At 41.1% G+C, this 18324-nt stretch overlaps 1 protein-coding gene across 1 annotated transcript in view; it reads left to right on the top strand.

The window, feature by feature from the left end:
• The window catches only part of Smpx (small muscle protein X-linked), a 133229-nt gene extending 126194 nt beyond the window's left edge, over window positions 1–7035 (top strand). The window contains exon 5 of the mRNA XM_031370025.1: window positions 6617–7035. The gene's annotated coding sequence lies outside the window, so the exon portion shown is untranslated. The remainder of the gene's footprint in view (window positions 1–6616) is intronic.
• Window positions 7036–18324: the final 11289 nt, after the last annotated feature.

Consider the following 18324-nt stretch of genomic DNA (forward strand, 5'->3'; position numbering starts at 1 on the left):
CTTGTGATTGCTTTCTTCTCCCTCCCAAGCGGGATTGAGGTATCCTCACTTGGGCCCTTCAGCTTGTTGACCTTTTTGAGTTCTGAAAACACTAACACCTTAATCACTGGTTAAAGGAAACGTACTCACAATTCTATTTGTATTACAATTTCCATTTATTGTTCATCATGTCAGCGTATTTCTTATATTTTGTCCAGTAGCTGTGCCAGTTTTCCTGGACATATGGTTTCTTAATGTTTTTCAAAGGCCTGAAAGGATTACTATTTTAGCAAAAAATTTAAATCAAGCCACTGCAATTTGGGGATTACATATAAATTAAGAAAAAATACTCATCAAGGGGGATAGGGTGTAACACTCATCAAAGAGGATAGGGGTATAAATTAATGGTAACCATTCCTTCTTCTGTGTGTGGCCCTGTATTCAACCTCTCGCCTCAAGAAAAAAGAAGTGAGGGGCTGGTGAGCACCATCTGCTCTTCTGAAGGTCGTGAATTCAAATCCCAGCAACCACATGGTGGCTCACAACTACACCTAATGAAATCTGATGCCCTCTTCTAGTGCATCTGAAGACAGCTACAGTGTACCTATTTATAATAATAAATAAATCTTTAAAAAAAGAAGTGAAATGAGAACAAACAAGAGAAACCCCATCAAACTATACATGTGGCATTCATTTATCTGTACAGTTTTAAAAAATTTGTTAAACTCTGAGAAGATGAAAAACTTATTTATTCAATATTGGTATTCATTTAAACAAGTACCATAACATTTAAGTCAAAGTTTTAAAAGGATTTAATTTTTTAATTTACTTGTGTGTGAGGGCATGTGTATGTGGTGGGACGAGGGGTACACACATGCACATGCAGAAGTCAGAAGAGAGCATTGGATCCCCTGGAACTGTAGTTAATAGGCAGTTGAGGGCTCCCTGATATGGGTGCTGGAAACCTAACCAGGTCCTCAGAATTGAAACTGGGTCTTTTGGTAGGGCAGCAAGCACTCTTAACTACTAAGCCGCCCCTCCAGTCCTATAAGTCAAATTTTTGATACACTACAGATCTATTTCTTTGTCTCTGTTACCTACCACATACATACATATTTCTTTGTATTTGTTATTGCACTGCTGTACTGATGAATGTACACCAAGCTGCACAGCCTGTGCAGATTGCCTATTCTCATTGTAGGAAAGTTTTGAAAAATAATTTAGCACAGGGAAAAGAGCTCTCAGCCTCTAGCTGGTTACCACTCCCTCAGAGCTACACTTTCTATCTGAATGCTGAGAGTCTGAACTGCTCATCATGATCATTGTTCCCATAGGAGAGTCAATGAGCTTTAAGGTGGTCTCTAGGACAATGCACTAATGAAAGAAAGCAGGGATGCCCACTTTTTTTTTGTCATTTTCCATTAATTATATGTCAAGGCGTTGACTCTTCATTGGGATTGTTCTAGAACCCGATGGTTGCTACAGACCATTGTTTGACAGCTTTAAGAGAGTTCTGGGTATTTTTGGTATAATCACCATTGTCTCTAGGCCCAGAGTGTTAAGGCATACATGATGTCAAAGGCTTTTTTCATCTTTAGAAAAATCTTTGTTGAGCCTGCCATCCCCTGAACTTATCTTTTGGTCCACCACTAGAGGCTACTGAGCTCTGCTTCACTGGAGAAGATTTTGTCACATACTTTAATAAAACACTTCTAATATTTGACTTAGAATTTTGTTTCATTGATTTCATGAATCTTTGTTTCAGATTTAAAAAAGATTTCTGGGCTTGGGGTTGTCCAGATAGAGTTATGAATGGCACACACCTTCTTCTCTGTCTGTGGTGTCCCTTACATGCTGTTTGTGTAGCTTGTACTACTGACCTCATGGTGTGATCATGATGACTATATAGGACACTGTGAGCAAATGTACCTTGTAAACTCTAGAAGACTCTACAAATGCTAAGACCTTGTCTTATTTTTTGCTAACCCCACAATGAATGAGAAGGCTTGAACCAGTGTGCTCTGAGTGTATGGTCAGCCATTGCAAATGAAACCAGAGCACAAGGCACTGTCTGTCTTTGAGTGTTACTATTCTTGAGTGTCATTGTGTTTATGGCTGTATGATTTAGCACCACATAGGAGGGAGTAATTGCTACACCACCCGCAGGGTGTGTGGTTAAAGGAACAAATGCAGACAAGTGTTGAGTGGACTCCATTTCCCATATGATGTATGTGGGATCACAGTGACTATGAGTAAGGCAGCTATAAATGGGTCATGGTGAGGCGTAAACATCACATGAGTCTCAGCCTGGACATAGAGTGACACTGGGGAGGTATTTGGTATATTTCTTGCACCAGCCAAAATGTTCCATGTCCAAAGGGGAGCTGGAACTCAGGCTTCTGGCTTTTAAATTTTGGGGGAGAAAAGACATATTGAGTAATCGTTTTTAGCAGGGCACTTCACTTTCCCTTTATGAGGCTAGGACACAGCAGAATCATAACTGTTGTCTAGGTGGCAAAGCATTGTGGCCCTGGCGCTTGCCCAACACACTTGCATTCCAACACCCTGACAAACAAGTGTGCTTTACAGCATGGGCAATTTTAGCTCTGGATGTCTTCCCATTGATTCCATTTCTAAATTAGAGCCCTGACTCAGAGAAGAGAGTCCTGGTCTCTTGGTTCCTGACTTTTTGTATTCTGGTATCTGCCAGGTATTCCCAGACACAGTGAGTCCCATGAGGACAGTGAGACAGACTCTACTCTGGGATTTTGTAGTTCAGGGAAGATTATGCCTGACTTTATCTACAAACAGAGTTCTGTTCCTGGGCTCACTGGACCTCTTAAATTCTATGGGAAGGGGCTTGGTAGGCTACAGGGTGATCTATAAGACAATTGCAGTATTTCTACTGTCCTGCCTATTACTTCCTGCCTGGCTCCTACAAAAACAACTGGGCTCTATATGTAGATAGAGGGAATAGTGCCTAGCGTGTACTAGCTAATCAAAGTTGCTGCCATTGCCATCAGCTCTGTCTATTCTCATGTGAAGTATAGACTTGTGGCACAAACCCAGTATCCCCTTGTGTAACCAAGGTTTTTACTGACTGATTTTCATCTTAGGCACAGAGGGGAAGGGGAAGGAGCCTAGTGCCCATGAAGCTAGTGCAGCCTAAATAATATTTCTATGCAAAGCCACAATTTCACCTAGCTGGAAAGATGCCTAGTGATCAGAGTCACATCAAGCCTGTCACATAAATGGTACCATTTCTGAGTTGCAGACAGTCCTTTACTGTCTGGACATTTTTCAGTGAGAAATCACACTTCACAGAATATGTTTCAGTGACAATTTGCTATGGATCATCACCCCTTTTATGTTGTTCAGAGAAGTCCAAGGAATGCCTGAGCTTCAAGGTCAGCTTGTCATGGGCCTCTCACTTAGCCAGAAAGGCTGGCCATATGTAACCCAGCACAGTGCTCACTGCAATAAATTGAATGTAGCATACTCTAGTCATGATGGGACTCTGGGGTCTAGAGAAGAATTGACAGCACAGTAGGGACATAGCACATCAAATCATCAGTCCTGGTTTATTGAATCTCTGACCCCTTGTTCATTCCTGCTGCCTTACATTGAAGAGTGTGAGGTTATCTGTAACTACAACTCAGTTCTCATTTCTCCAGTGGTCCAATTCATCTGTCCTGAGGTTCCTGTGTCAGGTACAGTTGGCCAGCAATCAGATGGAAACTGAAATGGCTAGGGCACGTGCATAGCCTTCAGAAAGTCATAGCCTGTGGCAGGAGAATTATAGTGGGAATGCAAAGGGAAGGAGATGAGGCATATAAGCAGACTTATGCCGTTCTGTGGGTCATATGCCACATGCTGATGACATGGAGAGGTGGGAGTTCAGTCTAAAGTTGTAAGCAGAAGGCAGGGAGTCTGATGGCCTCATCATGCTGCAAAAGTGGTGCATATGTGCTTCAGTGAACTCAGTGGGCAGAAGTATGGGAAGGGATGGTTAGAGATAGAACCAGCATGATACCCCAGTATAAGTCTGTGAGACAGCCAGTCAGCAATCAACATGTTGTCTAGAAATCCAGGACAGTGAAAGAAGTGGCATCTTACTTCCCCTTGGTGACTTTTGAAAGTGGCTAGGAAAATAAAACAAAATTCCCCTAAATATCTAACAGTACAATAGATAAAGAAGAGGTACTGTTAATATACAAGGCAATGCAATCCAGTCTTAGAAATTCCTTTATGTAGGAGATGGATGACCTGGACAGCATGATGCAAAGCAAAAGACATACACTATATAATTTCATTGATATGAGACTCCTACCTAACTAGTCAAACTAATAAAATCAAAGATTCTTGCTAGAGGTTTGTGGGAGGAAAAAAACAAATGATCACACATTAGTAGATAAAAATTTAATTTAAACAAGATGAATTATCTTTAGAGATGTATTATACTTTTCACCTAAGCCAATAATTTTTCATGTAAACCAAACATATTTTACAATTAAATGTTTGTTGAAAGTAGATCTCATGTTTTATTCTTACCACACACACAAAAAAGCAAAATTCTACAGAAATTCAAGAGACAGTTTCACTTTACAATCATTAATGGCTTTGGCTTCCAGCTTTCCCCTCTAGTTCAAAGCCATTCAAATCATTCTTGTTAGTAGACTGGAAAGAGCCTCAGAGTCAGAACACCTAAGTTAAAATCCAACTTTTTTCCACTTAGAAGCTGTGAAGCTTTGAGCAAGTTGCTTAGTTCTCTATGTTTTATCTCAGTAAGGAGAAGAACACAGCACACATCATGGTCATGTTACAAATGTCAGAGACCATGTAGGGCTCTGCAAACTCTACAGATGCATACTGGGAAGCAAAGCTTTCTAAAAGATGTCAGATGCATACTTCTCCTCAGGGCTCACAGACCATGTCTGGGTTCCATGACTCCCACTAGCTACAAGAGAGATGGAGAAATAGATTATCTGGCTCACCATCTTTTGAAGGAGAGAGAAAGCAAGGGCTGTGGAGAGAACCAAGCCTTAGTTTTTGCCCCAGGAAACATTTCACTCTTGCCTGCAGCTTTTTTTTTTTTTTAAGTCCAGCCATTGGTAATAGAAAGGTATTTATTCTACTTAGAAACAATTTATCCTAGTCACATAAGTGAAACACACAAAGAATAGCACTAAAGCCGAATGAATGTGTTAATAATTGAGACTTGCTATGAAAAAAGCTCTGAAAAGAAATGGCACAATATTATTAGCTTTTGCTGCCTAACAAATAGCTCCCATGGGCTGGAGAGATGGCTCAGCGGGTAAAAGCACTGACTGTTTTCCATGAAGTTCCTGAGTTCAAATCCCAGCAACCACATGGTGGCTCACAACCACCCGTAATGAGATCTGATGCCCTCTTCTAGTATGTCTGAAGACAGCTACAGTGTATTTACATATAATAAATAAATAAATCTAAAAACAAACAAACAAACAAACAAAAAACAAATAGCTCCCAAAGCCAATGACTAAAACAAAAGACATTTTCATTCTGGCTCATGTGTTTTGTGTTTAGCTGATCTTGGTTGTAGTCATTTCTGAGTCATCAGGTCTCAGTCTTCTAGAACTGTGTGCCAGGTGGGGCCTGGTTGAGGCTTTTTAGCTCTTTGATACAGGTTTCTCATTCTTCTCGGGCCAAAGGTTTGCCTGGGCATACTCTTGTTATGGCAATAGCAGAGGAACAACTAAGCAAGCAATAGCATGTGATACTTTTAAAGACACATCTGTATCATTTCCTTGACCAAAGCAAATCACATGTCTAGAATCAGGCATTAGGACTTAGACTCACTCACAATGGTAGGGAACTATAGTTACATGGCAGTGGAAATGGATAGAGAAACGGGTGAAAATTTTTAGAGTCATGAATACAAATTTTTACCAGGCTAGGTTTTGCCAAGTCATTGTTCTAAAGTCAGCATACATTTTTAATTCTTTACAAGGACACCATCCTAATTTAGTCTGCAAGTATTTGTCACTTGAACCAAAGCTGATGGCTATACTATGCCTTGTTTCACAGTTCACATTGGATGCTTAGAATTGGGACATACATTTATAAGTAAATATGGGATCTTGTACCTCATTTGACTTGTACTTATCATGTTAGTATATAAGCCAACCCAAAAAATATCTCATGAAAACTGAACCAAATGATAAACTTAGAGGATACTTCATTAAGTGAACTAAGCTAGATACAGAAGAAGGATGCTGTGTGATCTCACCTGTATGTGAAATCTAAATATTGAGTTTGAAGAAGCAGAAGGAGAATGGGGCTGAAGTAATCGGAAATTGTTGAGAAGACACAAAATGTCAGTTACATGGCAGGAATGTTGTCCAGCATAGTGACTACTGCTAATAATGTATTACATGTTTGAAAACTGTTAGAGAGTTGATTGTCAGTGTTCTAACCACAAAAATGTGTGAGTTGTTATAGATGCTAATTAGTTTGATTTAATCACTTCATGGTGTATGCATATATCAAAACATCACATAACATTGCATGGTAAATATACAGTTTCTGTTTGTTAGTCATATCTTAATACAATTAAAGAGAAAAACCCCTAATGATATGTTTGCTTTTTCTTTTGCAGTGTTGACGTGTTTTCACAAGGGAGAAAACAATGGTTTGACATAAACAACTTCCTGAAAATTTTATATATTTGTATGATGATCACGAACCTCCTGAATGCCCAAGACTCTAGCAAAAATATCCTGTTTGTACATTTATATTTCTTCCTTCTACTTGGTTGCATTTCTCACTTTAGCTACATTTTTGGCACCTTGCAGAGCAAATCAGCACATGAATTTACTACCTGGGGAGTGTGGTTTTGAGGAGAAATGTGATTTTTATGGAGGAGGGTATGGCAAATGTGCATGCAGTGATTTTGATGTTAAGTACTTTAAGTTACTTCCCACAGTCTTTTGGTCAATATTTGAAATGTCTTCTTCACCTTTTAAATTATCTCAATTAACTTTTTATGAGTTCAAATAAATATTTGAGTAAATGTAACATGAATCTATAACAAATTAATTTTCCTATCTTCAGATAGCTACATGGTCTCTAAAGGAGAGAGAAATATGATGTACCAGGCAGTCAAATCCCATATTGCCTACGTGGGGACTTCTGAGTTATTTGGTACCATGGAAAACACTATGGCTGGCTGATCATGGAATTATGAACTTAAATATTGCATGGGTAAATTTGTACTGATATTATTTCCCATCTGAGAATGACCTGGGCAATGAGCAGATCAAAGAGAAGATGAGAAATCCTATATTCCAGATGAAACAGAGTTCATTTTAAGACCCAGTAAAGTAAAACCAAGTAATAGGAACAGAAGAGAGGGGTTGACCACACAATAGCTGTACAAAGGAAGCAAATTGTACATCCTGTCAAGATGGACATTTACCCAGAAAGCAGTGCAAGCCTGTAATATCAACACTTGTAAGCAGAGGCAGCAGGATCACTAGGTCAAAGCCAGCCTGGGATACATATCAAGGCCCTGTACCAAAGAGAGGAGGAGGGGGAAGGGAAGCAAGAGGGAGACAGGGGGATAAATTTAATTAATGCCTACTACTATTATAACCCAAGAAGAAGCATATGAGTAACCTCACAGTGAGGGACCAGATTATCAAACACTAGACTATGTGAAAAACAAATGTGTCTCCTTACCCTGTATGAACAGATCTTGGCAGTGTTTCTGGAGCTGAATAATTGCTCTAGTTGCTTCAGAGGAAGTCATTGCCTATGTACTTCTTCGGAATGTTACAAGTAGAAAAGACTCTCTCGCATTTCCATTCCATAGAGGTTGTTTTCTGAAAGAAAGATTGGCTGGTTATCTTGTTGGCTCCCACCTACTTGGGCTCCCAGGTGTTTTGCCAGACTGTGGTCTATCTTGGTCATCTACATCTAGTATACATATACTAGGCAGTGAACATCAAACTGTGCCAGCCTGTCTTCTGCAGGCACAGCAGGTCCTAAATGATATGTGACTGTGATGCCTCAGGCTGTCACACTCCTTCCTCTCTGGGACGGTTGGCTAGGGCTATAAAATTTACCTCAGCACTCACTTTGTTTAAATATAGATTATCTATGTTCTGATTCAAAATTAAAGTCTTGTTTAATGTTATAAAAACTGTCTTCACATTTTAATAAGTCTTTCAAGACACATTTGCAGCATAATACAGAGTAAAGCTATGAGACAAGTTCAGTGGACTTAGGAGAGCTTTAAATTTAATATGTATGCTATGTCGTTAAGTTTTAAATTCACTATCTATATGATATAGAAAGTTCCATATTGAACTGATCATTGGAAAGTGCATATGTTATAGGAAAAGAAGAATCTTTGCTTTCATTGAGGTTACCATTTTCAAAATTCACATATTTTACACTAAGTAGTTCTTAAAATATTTATTTTGAGCTGTGTATATATGGCTCTGTGGTAGAGCACTTGTCTACTATTGGGTTTGGTCCTCAGCAAAACAAACAAACACAACTCCCACCTATACATCAATCAACCTGGCAGTGTAGCTTGTACCTGTAGTGTAGATCACTTGGGAGGCTGAGGCAGGAGGACTGCTGGAGCCTAGTTCAACACTGCCCTGGACAACATAGTAAGATCACATCCTAAAACAGAAATGCCATATATCATCTTGAGTCAGGCTTATTCATGTTAAGTATTTATAAGAAAAACATATCATTCATAAACCTTTTCCATGAAAGATAAACAAGGTTCAAGTAGTTGAAGATTTTGTAGGAAAAAAACTCCTAGAGACAGCACTGTGTGTAGTACCATGGTACCAAGCCCATTATCAGTACAGATCTGCACTGGTACGATTTCCATTAGAATGTGAATGCAGCATTCACTTTACCACCATTTTCTGGATGTTCACGGGGAATTTAATGTCCTGGGGGAAGCAAATTCATCTGCATGAGCACCTTGCTTAAAACACTCTCCTATTTGCTCCTGTTCCTCCCTATGGTGCTTGATACAGAATGTAAAGAGAGGGTCCAACTTTGTCGAGATGCTTGGAAATCCTCTTTGCAGAACAGCAACTGTCAGAAAAAGGGCCCACACAGAGTCATTCCCACCACTCATTTGGTGTGATCTTTACATTGAGAGTGAAGACTGGAAAGTAATTATCTTTGTTTCCAAGGTTACTCACTGAATACCTGGCAGTGCTGTTCTAGCAGCAAAGCCCAGGGCGTGGGGGTGGGGTGGGGGTGGGTGACAATTACCCAAATGAATCCCTCGCTTTTTAACCCAAGCAGTTAGAGGATTTACAAACAAGCTTCCCATTATGATTAGGCCCATGGAGAGTACTAATTTGAATGTGCCATCCTGTGAAATATACTCTCCTACATTCTTGAGCTGACCTAGAATTAGGGTTTTCCCCTTGGGACTGTGAAGAGGGCTCATTTGGATTCAAGGACTACAGGTTGATCAATTAAAATTCGTTCCCTTCAAAGGCCTGTGGCATTATCCCATTGCTTTGCAATCTAGCTTGAAATAGAAACTGCATTTAACTTGCTAATTGGTGCCCCCTTGGGATTTTAACCTGATGCTGAATGTATGCATCAGTGTGGCCCTTTGCTGTGCTTTGACTCACATGGCATTAATGAAATTTCGGTGTTCCTTTGAAGGCGGGGATATATTATAACATTCAGACACAGTCATGTATTCATTCAGCAAGCCACACATAGAGCATTCACTAGAGGAGACTGCAAGCCACGAGCATGTTGCTAGGCTAAGAAAACCCATAGAGCTCATGTACAGAATTCATTTTTATTTCTCTAAGCAAATGACCAAACTTGTTTAGATCTTGTATTGAGAGCAAACCACACTGTCAAAAACAAATGCTGATTACAAAGACAGGGGATTCAGCCATAAAGTAAGATTACAGCCTTAACAGTATCATCACCTCAAGGTGTTCTTTGGAAAACAGAAAAGCAACCTCAATTAAGCAATCACTTTGTGTTTCTGGGATGTTCTGGGCCTCACAACCTTCATCTCTAATGCTTGTTTATTAAAGGAGAAAAATCAATCCGTTAACATTTGACTTCTCCTGAACAAAATAATTATGGGACAGCACTGACTATGAGGAACCACACTTTTGGATAACAAGGCTCTTTTTTATGACCAGCTCAGATTGGCTCAGTGAAGCTGTATTAAGATACAGATTCCAGAGGGAAAGACTTTTCTCTCGGGCTTCAAATGCCTGCAGACGAGCTGCCAAGCACACGTGGGCCTGCACTCTGAAATTTCATTTGCAAATAGGATTGTGAGTTCAGGTGGGTAGGGCAGGTTTAGTTCCGTTGTGTTGTGTGGGTGGCTAATGGGCTCCAGGAACACAGAAGTAGGGAGGATCCACAATTCTCTGGAAGCTATTCTTGCTTTTTATTGTCAAGGGAGACAGGGAAGGAGGCACAACTCCAGTCTGTTGTCTGAAGCAGCTTGCGGAGTCCACGCAGCTTGAGGAGTCCCCTTTATCTTTTAGAGACCTCAATTCAGGCCAAACCAGGATTTGTGGTTTTGACAAAGTAAAGAACTTGAGGACTACTCAGTATGAAACAGAGTTTTGTTGTTGTTGTTGTTTGATTTTTTGTGTTTTTTTTTTTTTATAAGATATTTTAACGTGGGCTTGAGCATGAGGACAGAGAAAGAGGCGCTTAGAAAGGAAGCTAAGGCATACTCAAGAGCATGGTTATGGGCTTCTGTAAGGTAGTCACAGTTCATTTTAGTTTTGCCATAGTCATATTAGGATTTTGGGAGGGTTAGAAGTCATCATCCTCAAAGTATTGCTAAGGAACAAACAAAACTTAGGATAGTTCTCATGGGCACCTGACAGGATTACAATTCATAAGGCAGCCAACTAGATCTCAGGGATGCAGGAAGGTAGAACATTTTATTAGTAAACAAAGCTCGCAGATGATATCTGGGGAAAAGAATGAGACCTGACCTAAGGTTTAGTATTTTCCACTTTGAGCCTTCTTTATTGCAATTTCAACACACTCTATTGACTCTAGGTTGGCCACTTTCACAACAAATGGTGCTGGAGTTCTTGCTTAGTGAGTCTTTAAACTAGACATGGGGGTGAAAGACTCTTTTCTCTTTCCAGGTCCCCATAATTTGCCCTGTTTTTCTACCCTGACTTATCAGTATTTGCTTGTCTACAGTGAACTTGACAGGGCAATTCTTTTTGAGGGCATTGTAGAACACACTAATATGTTGTCCACACTCCTGTACAAGCCATCTTCCTTTATCTCTAATGGCAAGCTTTAGAAAGAAACACAACCAAGTGAAACAAGGAAGACTTCATTGGTGGTTTTGTTTTGTTTGCTGCTGTGTTCAGGCTCTGTTCACACACAAAGATTCCTAGGCTCAGACTGAGATTTCTTGTATTTGGTGGGAGAAGATGAGCATCAGAAGAGGCCAAGGGAGACATTGTTAACTTCCAGAAGGCTAGGCTAGGTCATCAAGACCTGGTTGTTTCCACTTAGTGTCGGAAATTAGGTCTTTGCTTATTGTTCTAAAAACCAGATAGATAAATTCAACTTCATTGCAATTATTTAAAAGCTTGCTGCTTTTATTTAAAATTGCAATTGAAGAAGTAGGAAAGAACATAGTGGTCTTTCGTGATAAAATAACAATAGTACATAGACCAAGATTCTTTAAACTTTGATCAATTAAAACACCAAAAAAGAAATTTATAATGCTCAAAAATTCATATTTTTCCAAGTTTTGAATTCATTACAAGGCATTAGGGCTATGATGATAGTGGTCGAGAAAGGAGGTACTTCATTTTTAAATCACTATTCGAATGTCTATGGGTGGACATTTCCAGGTCTCCATAATTTACCCTGCCTTTCTACCCCAACTTAGGATTTATTCTTCTACATCGTTCTAGACAGGACATTGTTCTGAGAATTTTTTTTCAATAGCATTGTAGAACATACTAATGTGTCATTCTTGATCCTATACAAGCCACCTTCCTTTATCTCTAATGAGATGGGGGGAGCACTTAAGCTGGAGAAATTACCCTAAGTAGGACAACCATGGGACTCCTTGACCTCTAGCTAGGTCCTCTTCTATTGTGTGGTTGTCCACTCATAGACTCTTCTGTTGCCTAATCCCTCCCAGGTATATTTAACTCATGACTGAAAGACTGCATGTACCTCAGGATAGCTTTGAATACAGGCTAATACAAAATCATAAAGTGACTTAAAACACTTTTTGTGTGTATGATTTGATTGTGTGCTTCTCAAGCATGAACTCTGGAGATGACAATGTTGTGTGAAAATGCCGAAAGGCTGCACATGCCTGCTTGACTTCTCTCAACAGAGTTTCTTTATGAGATTAGGAATGGGAACCATTTTCTCTAGGTTGAGTAACACTAACTTTCCCCAAAATTGTGCTTCCATCAGAGGTTTTACCAATATCTGACACTCCGAGGCACTCATTCTGTTTCACCATGGACACAAACAATAAAGCCCATTGTTAGCTTCTAGAGAGTAAACCATGGGAATTGGCATATTTTCCAATATGAGGTCATTGAGAGCGGTGTTGGCAATGGTCTGTCGTATCCCCCAGACCTTTCATTTAGGGGCCAAATGAAGGCAATGATCTCTAACAAATGCACCATTAGGCAAGACCTACATCTGAAAGCTTTGTTGATTCAGACACTCAGTAATTATGTTGTGGGCCAGCGAGCAAATTATTTGCACTCAAACGTGTCACTGATCAGCAATTAGATGGGCAAATATATGACCTCATTGTCTCCACCAAAGGATGATTATGTAATAGTCTCTGGTCCTCAGATATTATGGTTATTTGCCAACTTCTTGATTCCAGTGAATCCGCTGAAATCACAAAACTGTGATTCTGGAAACAGAGGATTGGGACAGGAGAAACTTCCTTGGGGTGCCTGATACAGTAAGCTGAAGGAGGTAGCCTTGTCTGTAATCCCAGTATTGAGAAGGTACAGGCAGGCGGATTGCTCTTTGTTCATAGTCAGGCTTATCTAAATAGTTAAGTTCCAGGTCAGACAGGCCTACATGATGAGACCCTTGCCAAAGGAATAAAAGGAGAATCTGAGAGAAAGAATGAGAAAAAGAAAAAGAAAGGAGGCATGGAGAAGAGGGAAGAAAGAATGAAATGGGAAAGGAGAGATGGTGTGAGAATGACTTGCTCCTAGAGCCAGAGTTTTGGTTCATTACCCAAGACACAATGGCTTCTTGTTGGTGTAGCTGAGTAGGAAAGCATGCCTATTTTGTGCATCATTGAACATTCACCATCTATTTTCTCTTGAAGATAAGGAGGATTGACATGAGCTTCCAAGTACAGACCGTGAAGCCAAAAGAGGACTAGTGGATAATCTGTCTTGGGGTGACCTGGGACATCTAAATGTCACATAGTCTAGAGGCACATGTGACCTGGAACTGCCCTGGGGTGACTCAGGCACCAATCCTTCCTTAATCCTTTATTTGTGCTCCTTACTCCACTGTGATCAGCACAGAGCAGTCCTCTGCCAGCAGCTCTCAGCGTGGGGTGGGCCTGCATGGAACAGAGTGGAGTCTCTCAGCTCCTGGTGCTGCACTGGGAGAAAAGGGCAACAGTCACTTAAAAATGGCTGCAGGTGTTCTCATAACATTATCGGCAGCTCAATCAACAGATTTCTAAAGATCCCACCCGAAGAATCAGGAGCTAAGGTGTTTACACTTCAAGTCTAACCCTTTGATTAAGGGTTACCTTTCACATTGGGCAAAGTGCACTGTGCAGAGCCAGGGAAAGCTCTCCGACAAACTTGTGTGTGTGCTGACAGATTGGTAGCTAGATCATCTGTGCTTGAATTGTAGAAGCCTGGAGAATATGGAGGAGCCACAAAGCCCATTATGGTCTTTATTGCAATATGGACTAAAAATAAAAAGTTCTTATATACTCTAGCAAAACAACATTTTTTCAGTCAGATGTGCACTTTTGGGCACTTCTGTTTAGGAAGCAAACCAAAGCAAATCATTCCTGCTGTCTTCCTCTTATGAATTCCCGAGGGGCATAACACCTACTGGTCAGGAAAATGGCACTCTCAAGACTTTACTCCCAAAGGTGCTGACTTTGAAATGGTTCTGGCGATGAAGACAGTTTAAAAACGAGAACTTCTACAGAATACCCTGCTTTACCTAACATTACCAATATACTTCTTTGTTCTGTATATTTTCCAAACTACATTTTTATCTTTATAATGCAGAGATAAAAATATAAAGCGATGTCACTTATGGTCATATACATTTAAAGATAATATAGAATGTTCCTAGTTCTCTATATGCAATTAATATACAGAATTATGACCACTATGAAGGCTCATTTTTATTTTTAAAATGAATGTGTCACCAGACATACAATTGATGAGATGTAAATGTTTCCTTCCTATAAAAGCAACATTAGGATTCTTTGGAAGCTACAATACAATATCCTCCTGGTTAAAGCCCATGGCCCCAAAGTATTCTAGCCTGCCCTTCGGTTTTACTTATGCAACACATTCCAAAACTGTACACATTTGGGACCCAAATATCACTTTAATATGAAAGCATTCTGAATAGATTGATAGAAAGAAGGAAAGTGCTAGAAAACTTGAATATCATGTGCAATCGATGAAAGTGGGAGAAACTCCAAATGGCAGCCTTGATAGGCTCTGTGGTGAAAACAGTAGGTAAGGTAATAATGCCACAAAGATGTCCGGAATGAACTAATCAGCAATGGAAATGTGGTTGAGTTCACTGTTACCTGATGCCCTGGAAAGCCCCAAGGACACAGGATGGTAAAGCAAGGCTTTTCCGTGGTGTAAGGAAGAAGGGACCATGAAAAGAAAGGTAGTTTCACACCTGTAAAATGCAAATATAACAGATCTCCCTGTACCCCAGCATGCATTTTATTTTTATTTTCAGTACTATAACCCATGAGTTTTCTTTTTAATTTTTTTTTAAGTTTTTATTGATTCTTTGAGAGTTTCACATCATGCACATCATGAGTTTCTCATCTCATCTCATCCTCTCATATCTGACCTTCACCCTTGTAACCTCCTCACCAAAATAAAAAACACAGAACAACAAAACACATAGAAAGCATCTCATTATGGAAGCTGTAGTATGCCACAGTGTGCCCCACAGTATGCCCCTTTGTCCATACATCTTCACTTGCAGATGTTTGGCGCAATGAGTCATTGGTCTGGTTTGAGGTTCCTGGCTTCTGTGACACCATCAATATTGGATCCTCATTGGGATTCCTCCTAGTTATCCTGTTGTTGCTCTGTTTCATGGAGATTCTGCAGCCTTGGATCAGCAGAACAGGCCCTTTCACATGTCCCAATCATTTGCAGATGATATAGATTTTGGGGTGGGCCAATTCAGAGCCCTGGATCTGGGCTTGGGTGGTAGCTGAGCTGGTTAGCCCACCAGCTCTTGCTTATCTGCACTACCAGAGCGAGCTCTCCAGCACTGCTCTAGCTAGGCCACCCAGTGCTGCCATCAAGAGGAAGCGGGATCAGCTCTCCTGCTCTCATGCCCTCTGGGATGGCTCGCCCACATCCATCCCTCCAGAGGCAGCTCCACTGTACTGCCCAGTCAAAGTTTGGGTCCCACACTTGCAAGTATTGCAGTTGGTGAGGGGTTGGCTCAGCTGTGTCTTTGCCATCAGGCCCAGCTTTACTGTTTGTTGCCCAGGCAAGGAATAGCCACACCTTTCCCTCTTCTAAGTGCTACAGTCCATGATGGGGCAGAGCTAGCTCTCCTGCTCTCATAATCCCAGAGTCAGGGGAGGAGGGAGAGGGCATCACCCCTGCACCCATGCCACCTTTCGCCAGATGACTGGCAGGGCCAGATCTCCCTCAGAGATGGCTCACCTGTACCACCTCGACCAGGGCAAGATCTACTGTGCTGCCCAGATGAGGTGCCAAGCCCACTTTCCCAGGTGCTGGAGCTGGCAAGGGGCAGAGCCAGCTCTCATGCTTTCATGACTCCAGGGCCAGGTCTCCATACTACTGCAAATGGTGGCGGGTAAGTGTTGACAAGACATCATTCTCATACCCACGCCTGGGGCCAGCTCTCCTGAGCTCTCACTCTCCAAGCTAGCTCACCTGCCGCTGCCCCCACCAGGTAAAGTGCAAGGCCTGCTCTCCTGAGTGCTGCCACTGTTGAGAGATGGGGCCAGTTCTCCTGAGCACTGCATCCAGTGAGGGGCAGGGATAGCTATGCACAGCCCCCAGCCCTGCTGCTGCATAGTCTCACACCCAGACATGGCCCACAGTGGCAGCTCAGGCTGGGACCTCACCATGGCCCTAGGTGGCTGGGCTGGCCACTCATAACGGACTACTCCTTTCTACCCTCGAGTCTCCAGTTCCATCTCTCTTCATAATCCTCAAGCTCTTCTACTCTCTCTCCCATCTGACCACCACATACTTGCACATTGTGGTGGCTCCCACCTCAGGCTGGCCACTGGGCAACATTCTTCATCCATACTGCATGGTGTGCTGGCAAGTGGGTGTCAGTGGCCTGCCTGGGCCATGGACTGGAGGGCAGGTCTGTGAGTGGCATGGTGGTCCACAGATTTCTGTCTGTCTTCCTCCTCCTGTGCTTCACTGCCTGGATTTGATTTGATTTGGTTTGGTTCTTATGAGTCCTGAGCATAAGAGAGTTTTGGTCATCAAGCCAGGCATCAAGCTAGGATGAAGAAAGGACTGCCCTCTGCTCTGCCTCTGACTGATAGAAGAACAAGATCTCGAACAAAGTGTCTCTTTGTACATTGCAAGGAGGGATTTAAAATGTTTTAATTGAAATAGAATTACATCACTTCTCTGTTCCTTTTGCCAGGCTTCTAAGTTATCCTCTTTCAAATACCTTCCATGCCTGCCACTCTCAAATTGACAGCTTCTTTCTTTGATTGTATTTGTTACAGACATATGAATATATAAATCCTGCTAGGTCCATTTTGTTGTTTGTGTGTATATGGTTTCAAGGCTGACCACTCTGCATTGGACAACTAATAAGGGGATCATCCCTGGAAGATGCTAAATTTCCTTCTCCCAGTAGTCAATATTTACCTGCATTTTTTTAATCTAGGAGTGGAGACTATTAAAATTTCTCCCTTCCATGTTAGCATGTCCATTGCTATTTCTATAGATCTGGTCTTGTTTATGCATCCAAATCTAGGTGAAACTGTTTCATAGTAGACTTACTGGTATTCTGGGGTTTACAGTCTTTCCACTTTCTCTTCTGAGATGTTCCCTGGGCCATAGATAAAGGATATGTGATGGTGATGGTGCTAGGCTCCCAATGATCCACTGATCTCTTGTCTGGTATTGTGTCTAGTTGTGGTTTTTGTGATGGTCTTCATTGGCTGCAAAGAGAAGTTTCTTGATGAGGAGTGGTAACTACATTTATCTATGTAACCTGAGAATTTTAACTGACTGCACAGCCACTTCATCTGCAGCTTGAGATAGGATGTGACTGAATTTTGGCAAAATTCATTAGGTCAAGGCAGCAGTTACAATTTCTGCTACTAACTGGACCAGGAGTGGTCACTTTGCAGCATGAAGTATGATCTCTGTGTTAATAGAAACCTGTGTCCATAGGGACACAATACTAGATTTATCTTACTGGAGTTTTGTGACAGGTAAACATCATCTTTAGTATAAAAGCTATTCTTTACAGTGAGTGAATGAAAGGGAGGCTGGGGACTATAAGAAATGACCCTGCAAAGGCATCTTCAGTATTTCTTCTGTTTTCCCTCTAGCACTTGCCAGTGAGAGTCCATTGCAAAACTCTATGGGTTATCACAAAATGTGGCCACCGGGGAAAGAGAAACACATGTATCTTATGGGAATTACTGCATTTTAGCTCCAAGTTAACATTTTTTTCTTAATAACCCAGGAAGTTATTGTGGCCCACTAATCATATGAGGGCAGAAGATAAGTGGAAATTGGAAAGACCTGTGAGACTCAGAATTTATTGTCCATATTCTTTCTTCACTTTCAGAAATTGGATGTGGCAGCCAAAACTGTTTTTCAGTGCTGATCTTTTTTTTTTCCAGCTAGATATGATCCAAATGTGATACTGTGACTCCTTACTGAAGGAGAGAATCTGTTTTTTCATCCATTTGAATATGAGTGGATCCCGAGATTGCTATCATCAATAAAATAAGTGCCAGTTGCTGTCATGCTAGGAAAAGCCAAAGTCACGTGAAGACATCTTAGTATACGTGATGTACCACTGACAATGAGACAAGTTTGACAAATTGCATTGCATTTG

Source organism: Mastomys coucha, chromosome X, assembly GCF_008632895.1.
Source record: "Mastomys coucha isolate ucsf_1 chromosome X, UCSF_Mcou_1, whole genome shotgun sequence".
Classification (NCBI taxonomy): Eukaryota; Metazoa; Chordata; class Mammalia; order Rodentia; family Muridae; genus Mastomys; species Mastomys coucha.